Here is a 12567-nt window from a genome sequence, read left to right as displayed (position 1 = left end):
TATTTATTTATTTATTTATTTACAGTTTTGGTACAATAATTTCTGTCAGCTAAAGGCATGTTTCAGAGTCTTAAAACTCCAGTTAACGATTAATGGATTACTATATTAGTTGATGATTATGTCAATAGTCGATTAATCATGATTCATTTTTTATTTAATTATTAATTAGGACTTTTAGTTAAAACATTCCTGATCAGATGATGGACGTTCTGTTTCCAGTGAAGTGGTTCTTTCTCCACTTTCTTCTCTCAACATTGTGAAGCTTTGGTTATAACTTTCTTAAAGGTATAGTGAAGGATTTTCGCAAATTTTTTAAAGACCCACCCTCTCCACTTAAAATAAATGCACATGCACAACCCTGTACCCGCTCCCAAGAGGGAACGCCTATCATAATGCGTGCAAGAGCATGCATGACCCCATTTCTCCTCATAAACACTCTACACATTTTTTCCACTATGTCAGACTCACCACCGGTAAGTGACAATGGGGACCAGCACATAGGATGCACCTTCTTAAACATATCAGCAGAATGATTGACAATTAGGATGACCAGTTATTTTGATGATCCACCTGGAAAAAGATTCAATGTTGCAAACTCAGTTTTAAACTGATTCTAAGGTTTCTGTTGGGACTGTAGATCTTTAAGTTTCCTTTACTGATGCAGTTTTATTTCAATACTTGCGTGAAATAGCTTTTGTTTGGGTTAATTAGGATAAATCCAGATTAACCCTAATATCTGCATTTATAATAACCGCAATCTAAATGTCTGATTGCTATTTTTCTATGTAAAAATGCATGACAGCAGCTCTGCAGTGAAAGAACTGCAGCTTATTAAATAAACTCGTCTTACAGCAGCAGCTTCATTTCTGGAAGTAAACTAATTACAAAAGCACATTCAGCTGCTGACAAGAAAGAAAATGCATATGAGTTTCTGCTTGCTGCTCATACAGTAGGTTGTAAGTAATTCAGCAAAATGCCAGCGCCTGAATACATTACAGTGAGAGTCGGGGGGGATTACCAGGTTTAGCCTTTTATCAATGAAAAGACGTCCGAGTTCAGGTCAGAGCAACAAGACAGGGAGCCGACATCTTTGTTAAGTTCTTCAGAATAAATTGATATTTTCTTTCTGAGGGATGATGGAGGAATTTAACTCATCTGGGGTTTCAGATTCATTTAGAGGCGTTTTTACAACAATCAGGATTTATTCATTCATTCTTTCTCTGCCAACATATACAGGGAATATTCATGCACACACACAAAAGGTTGTATACCTTATAAATACATGTACAAGTTCCTGCCTAACCTAAATGATGATTTCTGTTTCAAACACAGACCAACATATCTTTTTTGGTCTGAAGGATAAGCTGGGAAACAAACAGGAAGGTTTGAGGTTCTGTTTCTACAGCGACTAAAAGCAGTAGTTTTACATTTGCAGTGGGGAACAGGCACAAGTCCACAGCTGAGAATCCCAGATTAGGATCTCAAGTTTCAACATTCGACACTAAATAAATACTTAGAGCGTCTTATTCATCCAACTCATTTCCAAAATTCAAGTTTGGTTCAGAACCAAAAAGAAATGATATATAATGATGTAGCTGCAATCTGAGGTGATTCCATGGATGGATGGATGGATGGATGGGCGGACGGACGGACGGACAGATGGATGGATGGATGGATGGATGGATGGATGGATGGATGGATGGATGGATGGATGGATGGATGGATGGATGGATGGATGGATGAGCGGATGGATGCATGGATGGATGGATGGATGGATGGATGAGCGGATGGATGGATGAGTGGATGGATGGACAGGCAAATGGGTGGAAGGACGGGTGGACGGATGGATGCATGGATGGATGGACGGACAGAAGGATGGATGCATGGAAGGATGGATGGGCGGACGGATGGGTGGATGGACAGGTGGACGGGTGGAATATATTTAGGGTGAAATTATGGAAAAACAGATCTATTCTGTTCCTTTTCCAGCTGAATTCCAGACCCTCTAAAACTGGAAGAAAAGTCTAGTTGGATTTTACAGAATGTGAACCAGATCTCACCACCTGACGTATCGAGGCATCAAGAATGATACAAATTCTGGATCCCAGTTCATTCTTCCCTAAGCAGCCTTGTTTTGAATATCAGCGCATAAATTCAACCTTACCTGACATTTATATCTGACTGATACTTCAGAGGAATCTGATCAGAATCTATTTATCTTTAACCTAAAGGATTAGAGAAAAGCTGGATTAGTTCGTTTGCACCTTTCTTTGCTTCCTGATGCTGAGTCAGCAGAGCCTGATGAGAGCGGCGCTGCTGCCTGGAAAAGGCTCCTTTAATTTCCTAAAAAGCTCCATTATTAAAAGCTACCAGAGCAGCAGCTTCATTTTAACCACCAAACCAGGTTCATTTCTCTCAGTCACAGTTTCCACGCTGCTATAGATCCAGACGTCGGGCTTTGAATCCAGAACGGATTAACCGGGATGATGAAGTTGACTCTTTAACGTCTCATTGATCTCCAGGCAGACTCTTTAAAGTGCCAGTCTTTTTGATCCAAGACCTTTATTTACTACAGCACAACAGGTTTTCAATAGATTTATCCCCGTTACTTCTTTATGTTCTCCTTTAAAGCAGCCAGACATTCGTGTAATTCCTTAAAGTTTGTCAAATCATCAACTCTTAAACATTTCTATGCAGCTCTCAGAGCATTTCTTTTGCACAAATACTCCCAACTTAATTGTATAAATCAGTTATAGTTGGTCTGTGAATCACCAAAGCTTAAAAACTGTTTCTAAACTCTGCGGATAAACCACTATCATCATGGCAGCAAATAACAGCTTATCTTAGGAGGAGTTTTAAACCAGCTCTCAACACATTTAACATTTGTTTTGTTTAAAAAAAAAAAAAAACTAAGAAGAAAAATATAATAATTCCTGGTGTCTGCAGTCTCTACCAGGCTGCATGGACATAAGATTTTAAAAACATGAACAAAAGCAAAAAAGAAATAAACATAAAGCTTTTATCAACAAGCCTAATCCCTGTAGATTACAATGTTTGCAGACGACACTGTGGTTAGATTAGGAACCCAATCTGAACAGAGGCTGGAGAGGAGCAGCTAAAGTCCAAACGTATCAGTCAAAATATTTTGAGCGAAGGAAAAGGAGGACAGAAATAAACGAGTTAAAGTAGCAGAGGTCCATCAGTTTAACCTCAAACATGAACATCTGGTTGCAGTGGTCGTTAATCTGCATAACTACAGGTGTACCACATCTGGAGCAAACGGTTCTCAGGCACCTCATTGAAAAACTGATTTCCAAACAGCGCTGCCATGAAAGGCTTTCTAAAACAGGTGAACAGAGGTAGGATCATCATCCACGTCTCTGCAGGTATCCAACCCAGCTGTCCTCTAGGCTCAATCAACAGACTGAACAGAACTCTGATTGTTTGGGTGCCATTTTATAACCCAAAGCAGTGCTAAGGTTCTCCCTGAGGTTTCATCCCTACGTTCTGACTGTCAGGCCTTCTACTGTAACAACAGCTGGATTTAAAGCTCAAATTTGAACCAGATTAATATTCTGCTTATTTACAAAATGCACATTTTCTCAATACTTTGTGTTAAATAAGAAATACAGTTAAAATTGCGTGCGAATACGTTTTGTTCTCTGAACACAACATTGCAGCAGCGGATGTAAACACATGAGATGTATACACATTTCAGCCGGGCTCTAGGGGGCGCCATTGTCCAACTATTTCTGGTTGTCCAGTTGCAGATCGCATGATTCCGGGGATGAGAAAAAAAAAGTGTTTTTGATGCAGTTTTTTTGAAATATAAGAATCTCAATGCAACATTTAAAGTGTAAATGTTGTGGAAAATGTAGGTAAATTGCCGTATTTCTATTTAGCCAATTTATTTTTCGTAATTAGAATTTGTGCCATTTAATGGTTAATGGAAACGCAGCTAGTGATGACATTTAACTCCTGAGCAGCTAAAGTATGAATTGTTTTGGTGTATTTTGATGGTATAACTATAGATGGGGGATTAATCAATAAAATACGTTAATCACAATGTTTGTTTATGAAGATTCCAGTTTTGTAAAATACTTTAACTTATCCACTTCTTCAGAGTAACATCAGTTCATCGCTTTTAACACTTAGATGTTTATTTATAACTAATAAACTAGCTGCAGACATTTGTTATATTTTCATTATTTGTTGTCAAACATGATTATTTTACAGCATTTTTCACAGCTTGAATTTCGTTGCCATTTCATTTAGGATCAGCATCCAGAGGCAGGGCTCGATGTTAACCATCGCCCGATCTCCGGGGGCAAGTAGTTTTTATTGTTGGGAGAGGACAAATTTTATTGCATTTCCCCACCGGGCAAGTGCAATGATCGCAAAAAAAATTTATTTATCACTCAAAATTACTTTAAAATCACCATCATTCGATGAAAGCGACCCAGAAGCGTTGTCGGCGCCATTTTTGTTGTTTTGTACACATTCTCGCGTGATTTGAAAAAGGCGGGTGATTTTCCGCCAGATGGCGTGATTTTTCTCCACCTAGTGGCAATTTTGATGTAGTTACCAAAACAACAAACAAGCTAGAAAGCACTATTGTACCTGTGTTTCTGTATCATTTTATTCGCATAATCACTCAAAAATCACCTACATTCAAAGAAAACCACCCAAACGCGTTGTCTTAAGTTTTTAACCTGTCAAGTTTTTTTTTTGATTTTTTACATTACAATTTATATTTTTCCAAGCACACAACATTTTAAAGCAAAGTTTAGTTTGAAAACAATGTGCAGGAAGGATTGAAAAGCATGTTAATACGGTAATGTAGGCTTGAGTTCATTATCTGACGCATGCATATACACACCAGGAACCTGGAAACTTACTGAATTACAAAAAACATTTAAGAAATAAACATGTTTCATTGATATATATACAAAAATGAATATTAGGAACTATATTTATCAAACATACTGGGCAAGTAAAAAATTGTTTCTGGGCAAATGAAATGTGAAAGTCACTTGCCCGAAGGGGGGCCAGGGTGTGGCCCCAAAAAAATAGAATGAAAAACAAACAGGGAAAAAGTTCATTGTTTGATACTTTAGGTGAACACAAACAGCCATTTGTAGCCATGGAAACCTCAGATCTAGGAAATCAAAACTGCTTTCCTAAATAGTTCCTTTTTAAATAATCAATAAATTTAAACTGCAAATATGAGAAACTAAATTGAGGCAGGGACCGATCAGTAGTGGTTTGTGTTCGAGCACAGATCATTTATTTACCATGTATTTATTTTGCATCATGTGTTTGGTCTAGGGGCCATAAAGTGGCCATAAAGAGGCCAGCAATAGCTATACAGGGGCACGGGCCCCCTTAGTAGAACCATAATCGGGCAGATTCTTGTCATCTGTAATCGGCCAGAGAACAGCAATCAGTGCACAGCTAGTGTAATGCCTCCTACATCCCTCTGAGACTGCAGGAATCCAAACACCCCCATTCCACAGGGGATCCGGGGGGGCGTGTCGGGGGGGTTACATTGAAATGAGAAAATTGGGTCAAACTCTGAGGAATGACGTGCAGCTTTGCATTTACAGAGTCAGCTATGCATGTAAATAATGCAGCGGGGCATCTGACCCCGTTTTCTCTTGTTTACATAAAAAGAAATTTCACATGAAAGTGTGTCACCTTTTCTCCCCACTCCTCCTCATCATCATCCTACCTCCCCCCCTCTGCATCTCCTCTCATCTTTTGAAAGCAGAGATCTGAGAGGATTTACGCTCAGCTGTTTAAAAAAAAACTTCCTCTAGTTTTCTCCTTACAAGGCTGAGCCCTGTGGAGCCCCCACACTTCATGGGAAGCAGAAGAAGAAAAAAACAGCTGAAATATGACACTGAGATCCTGCAGCAGCGTGACATATCAATCTGGGAAAAACAAAATAAATGGAGGAGGCAGGGGGGGCTAATGAGAAAATCAATATAAAGGCTGCATCTCTGCATCTTGCAAACTAACCCAAGTCTGCAAATTGGATAATAATGATGACAATAAAAGAAGAAGGAAATAATGAAAAGCATTCATCCCATTCCTCCATCATGGCTGCAGGGTGTGACATGTGCAAACTGTCTAGTAACAGCTGCACATGCATCAAAACAATGCACAACAGCTATAGCAGCACATAGGAGCACCCTATGGAAAAACTAACCTGAAAGGAAGTTTACTAAAGAGAAGCTTTTTTATTTTTACACTATGCTTCTACTTTAACTGCTTTTTTATGCATATATGTTTTTTTTATAATCTACCAATCCTGAATGGTCCAATATTTCAGCAGTTTGCCACTTTGAAGGTCTAAAAACATGAGAGTTTGTGCAGGATTGGATGCTACAGATCATTACCAGATGACTGAAGCCCAATATGCAGATTAGAAAGCAGGAATCATATTATATAATGAAAAATATTCCTTAAAATCTGTTTTTAAGCGGAGCTGAGTCCCCTAATCTGTAAGGAATCTTCATGTTTCATCCTCTGCATCCAATCAGCAGCATGTGTGCATTATTAAGGTGGACTTGAACTTGTGACACTTGCAGGTTCTGCACTTTTCCAACTCTGAGCTGAGATTCCCATCAGAACAGCGACCCAGACAGCAGAACCAGAACCGGGCTCAGAGGGGGGGAACCCCAGCACTTACCCTCCGATAACTCCAGCTCCAGCTCGGCCAGTTTGGCCCGAACCTCTGCGGGAAGCGGCACCGGGTCCCGGTCCGCCATGCCTCCGATACCAGCCGGCTTTAACCTCTGCTTTTTGGGGTTATTTACTCCTTGTTTTGTCCTTCCACGATTTTCTCCAGAGTAAAAATAAATAAATAAATAAATAAAAGAAATCCCAAAGTCAGTCCGAGTCCGCGTTCAGCGTGTGGCTCCGTGTGCGGCAGCGGAGACGCCGCAAAACACGCATAAAGTTAGAGCGGAACTGATGGAGCGACTTCCGCTTAGATCCTTCAAAATAAGAGCGCGAACACTGACACCTGTAAACACTTCAGATAAATCCTGATATGGTTCGGTCAAGAACCAAAAAAAAATTTACAAGAGATTAAATATATTATTTTTACAATAACAAAAAGACTAGAACATCAAGTCCTGTTATATTACACAATTAATCTCACATTTTATTCATATTCATGTCTGGTTGTTTACATTCATAGGTGGAAAAACAAACAAATGAATATTATTATTGAATAAATTACACTATTTTCAACAGATGAATAAAATTAATAAACTTAGCTAAAAAAAAAACATTATTTTTTCTTAAAATGTGAAAAAAATAACCAACCTATTCCTTTAATCAGCCATTAAATTTCATTTCAAAATTATTCTATTCCTGTTAATGATGAGCAATAAATAAAATATTCATACATTAAATAATATTTAAGCTGTGTTATTGTTTTAATTAGATAAATTAAAATTAGAGCTTATTATTCATGGTAAACAAGTCAGAAAACTACTGATAAACATCAGATATAAATGATAAATGTTAAACGCTTTGCTTTAAACTATGTTCTAAAAATATTAGAAATAATAATAATGATGATATGTAAAGATAACTATAAAAACATTAATACTTTTTTAAAAAACTTTTAGTTTAAATCATTTTCTTCAACACTTCCTGTTTTGTCTGTTGTTAATTATTTATAACTTTAATTCACTCACATGTAGAATTTACTGACTAAACCAAAACAGATCATGTAATTTTTTTTGTATAATTTTAAGGAAAGAACGATGAAAATGATCTTTTTTGATTCTTTTTTGTTTATTTAGTTTTTTGTATTTGCAAAACATTTTGTAGGGAGAATACAGCTTGTAATAAACAGAGGTTTACCACACGGGGGCGCCAGATACCACTTTTTGTTCTAATCAGCTTCAAACTTCAATAATTATCTAAGTGGGGAAACATGAAGGTGTTTTTATGTCGTTTATTTAAAAATCCTTACAGTTCTTTGTGAAATAATGATCTGTATACATGAAAGTTAAAATGCTTTTTTGAGTTGTTAAATTACATTTTAAAAAACTGTATATTTCATAAAAATAAACCCTTTTTGTGTGTAAGAGAAAACACAAGTGGGTAAAAACAGAGAGTGAAATATTACAAAATTGTTTCTTTTTAGCTGTCATGTTTACATATTGCAAATAATAAAAAAAATTGTGACTGATTACAATATTATTAAATTATTAAAATATTGCAATAACAAGTGAAAACTCGTGATCTGCATCGTTATCCTGAACCTTTAAATGATCCTTCAGTCTGGATCAGTAGGATATACAACCAGGAGAAACCCTGCTGACCTAAGAGAGAAGCAGTAAAAGTCATCAACAGCATCGGCAAGGAGAGTGAGCTAAAACAGATCACTGTTGAATCTAGTGCTACATGGAGACATTTAAATAGAAAGTTTAGTGGAGGGAAAAATAACAGGTAACAGGGGTAAAACCCAGCCTACACTGGAAAAATGATCTAGAAATAAGTAAAAATGTCTTAAATTAAGTCTATTTACCCTTAATTTGAATAGGTAAATGAGATAGTTTGCCAATAGAATGGGTATTTTTACTCTTAAAATAAGATAATTAGATAACATGCACTTGAAATAAGACAATGCAATTGTGTTTTCTAATTTTAAGTGTAACTTGTCTTGTTCCATTGGCAAAATGTCTCTTTTACCTCCTCAATCCGAGAGCAAATGCACTTATTTAAAGAAAAAATGACTTATCTAGATTTAGATTTTTTTCCAGAAATCAGTAAAAATGTCTTAAATTAAGTGTATTTACCCTTAATTTGAGTAGATAAATGAGATAGATTGCCAATGGAACGAGTAGTTTTACTCTTAAAATGAGATAATTAGATAGAATGCACTTGAAATAAGACAATGCAGTTGTGTTTTCTAATTTTAAGTGTAACTTGTCTTGTTCCATTGGCAAAGTCTTTTTTTTACCTCCTCAATCCAAGAGCAAATGCACTTATTTAAAAAAAAAAAAATGACTTATCTAGATTTCAGTTTTTTTCCAGTGTATAGAGGGGTTTGCTGCTCTGCAGAGGATGTATGGAGCATCTTTAAGAGAAAGAATGAGCCCGGAACCAACAATACAGCTGCTACTAAAGTCCCCTGGGCTTCCATTACAACTGAGTAGAACAACCATCTGATCAATGGCTGCTCTAGACCATATTTACACGCTTTTAGGCGCTGAAAAGCATTAAAAAAATTAATAAAACAAGGCAATATTTGATTATTTAGCCCCAGAAACAAAGAGCTATTTGTGGTTCTGCACAGAATGAAGTGAATTTTCCACATCATTTATGTTGTTCCACTTCAAAATGTGTATTTTTCGGTTTAGAAAGTTACATTTCTTAGAGTTCCTCTAGCATGGAAAAGGAAATAAACAGAAACAGTAAGTATCTAAATAAATCTCTACTAAAAGATCAGATAAAGCTACTCTTACTATATTAAGTCAATGTACATTCATAATTCAGAATATTTCATATTTCTGACTTATTTTATATCAGTTTTAATTGAATTAGAACTTAAGTAAAACTGATCAATTAAGCTAAAAGAAATTAAAGGGTTTTTTTTGGGCAGTTAAAAATAATAAAAACTGTGATTCTATCTAAATATGACCAAATAAAAATGAACAAGAACTGTAAAAGAAAAAATTAAATGGGTCCAAAAGAACTGTCAGTCACAATATCTACTCCGGTGCGTATCATCAGGAGAATGTTTTTCCTTATATTTCTTCTTCATAGGAGCAGAACTACTGGATCAATAAGATACTAAGAATTAAAAATGTAAAACTAAATGTAAACTAATGAAACAGAACAAAGAGAGTAAAAAGAGCAAGTCAACAATAAACTCCCCCCAAAAAACAGGAGGCCTGTCTAATATCTAAAGGTGATGTGTTTAAAAAGGCTCAGTCTCCTTTGATTGTCTGCTTATTTTCAGGAGCAACTAATTGCAGCTGGTCGGCTGATAGAAAGGGCCTTGAAGGGAGGTGAAGCTGGAGAAAATCTGAGGTAAAGAGGAGCAACACCTTTAAGGTATTTATTTGTAAGCCATTTGGATTTTAACTCTATTCTATGATGCACATGGAGCCAATGAAGGGAGGACTGGATAGGGGATCTTGAGAGTGCGTAAATCAGTAAAACAAAACACAAAAAACAAACTCTTTATTTTGAAGAGAAAAAAAAAGGGATTCTTGAATACAAGCATCTTTGCAACTATTGAGATAAAAAAATTTCTCTCCAAGTCATCCTAAAGTTTTACTAATAACCATAACTGGAGAATAGTTTTACTAAATAGAGCTGGTTGGTTTATTTAGTTCAAAACTGTTTTATTATTTACCTAAATATTGTCACATGTGGTTTGATGAATGATTCAATGCGATCAGAATGTATAGGTGGGTTTGTGTGAAATAAAGAACCTGTTTTGCTTTCACTGAAGCTTTAAAAAAAAGAAAAATATGCAATTCTTTGATCTTTTCAAGGTTATATGATAGTGGATAGAGTTTAGGTGTTAGAGGCAAGTAAATCTGGTAGTACTAGGAGGAGCGGTGGAAGGAGATTATGTTTTAATGAGAACAGACCCCAAAAGGAAGGTAGGAAGGATTGATTTTCTAGCTCTTCTGGAATATATATTTCTGTTAAACATTTCCTCTTTTTTATTAATCTTGTGTAATCAGTTACTCTGAGACACAAAATATCTTTATTTAATAGAAACAAATGATTGAAATATTCCCTCACTGTCACATTTATCTATATTATTATTGATTTTTTTCTTTCTGGAAAGAGCGACAAGAAATATAGAAGATATTTTATGTTCCTGTAATGTGGCAGCATTCCTATAGTCATTCATTTGATTTCAGGCCATAACTCTGTGCACCATTCCCTCCTGCAGCAAAACATCCTAACAATGTGGAGCTGCCACCCCGGTATGTCACACTGCAGTATGGTGTTCTCAGGGCTAAAAACGTCACCCTTTTTCTTACAAAAAAAAATAGCAATATGTTCAAAAAGTTCTGTTTTCTATCGTCACACCATAAGATGTGTCTCCAAAGCTCCAGACTTTGACTCTATCTCAGGCTTCTTCTTTCCAAAGTGGATTTCAGAGCCTGCTAGTACCACTCTTTTTTCAATATTCTGCACTGGAGCTAAAATGCACATTTTATACTAAAAACACTCAACAACATATTCCCAGAATATGTAGTGAAGTATTTTCTATTGTTAACTAAATGCTTTTTATGGAGTTAAAAAAAACTGAATATGATGAAAGGATAAAATGATCCAGTATTGACATTTTTATAATAATTCATCACCAATGGCATTGGGAAATAATACCAAAAATGTTACCCTGAGAGTTTGGTGCCCCCTGGTGGTTGCTTTGCTGTCATTGCTGTAGTAAATCTGTTTACTTTGTAAATAAATCCAGTCTTTACCAACAAATTTATTTCTGTTTCTGCATTTTTGTTTTAAACGTTCAATATCTTTACATCTTTTTTGCTGGGTTGGAATATTTTTTTACTCTAATCTCCTTATTTTAAATCATCACCTCAACATAAAACTCTCCAATCTGAGACAGTCTGGAAAAAAAACAAACAAACAAAAAACTAAATAGACAAAACTGCTTAATTAACTTTATCTTGTATCGTTCTGAACATTAATGAATACTAAGATCTTCATATATTGTCATAAATCCTGGTATCAGACATAAACTCACTGGCTAATTAATCAGCTACATTCAACTGCTTGTTAACTCAGAGATATTCAGCCAATCCAAAGGCAGCAAGCGAGTTAATGTATCTAGATGTATTGAAAGCTATTGGCTAAAATTCAAATTGAGCATCAGAAGCTGAAGATGCTCTGGTCTGATGAGCCAAATAAACATTTAATTACATACAGACTACTTGTTCAGCAGGTTACAAATCTGGGATCCTGAGGTGGCATCAGTCCCCTTTTCAACATGTCTCTTCTTTCACACAACTGAATCAATGAGCAGAGTCACCTGCTCGGTGAGCTGTCAGGTTCTCTGACTGTGTATCGCAGGTATGTTGATCACAGACCCAAAAAAGATGCAGGGAAGCAGACCATGAGTTCAGGAAGCCTGGTCGATGGTGTAATTTATGGAAGCAGAAGCTTGTATCCCACTGAAAGGTTAGATAAGCTCATCATGAAGGCCTGCTCTCTGCCGGGGCAGCAAGACAGGTGAACTCTAGCAAAAACAATATCAATCAGAGATCATCTTAATCAGAGAGACGCTGCTGATGCCTACAATGCACAAAGGAGAGTCATCATAGATCCTTCCTCCCAGCTGTTGTTAGATTTTATAGCTATCACAACTGTAACACAAACACCACACATAAACATATTTTGCTACCACAAAAAAGGCTTAAATCTCAGGCAACTGGACATTTCGTTTTTTCTTTCCTTAAGACTTTAACACCTTTCCACTTGCACTACATGGACATTTAATGGTTTGTTGCTGCAAATGCTGTACTTCTTCCTACAAATATTTCTAGGTTTTGTCAT

Source organism: Cyprinodon variegatus, unplaced genomic scaffold, assembly GCF_000732505.1.
Source record: "Cyprinodon variegatus isolate N-32 unplaced genomic scaffold, C_variegatus-1.0 Scaffold17, whole genome shotgun sequence".
In the NCBI taxonomy this organism is placed as follows: Eukaryota; Metazoa; Chordata; class Actinopteri; order Cyprinodontiformes; family Cyprinodontidae; genus Cyprinodon; species Cyprinodon variegatus.
The sequence above is the reverse complement of the archived record's forward strand: the minus strand, read 5'-3'. Positions refer to the sequence as shown.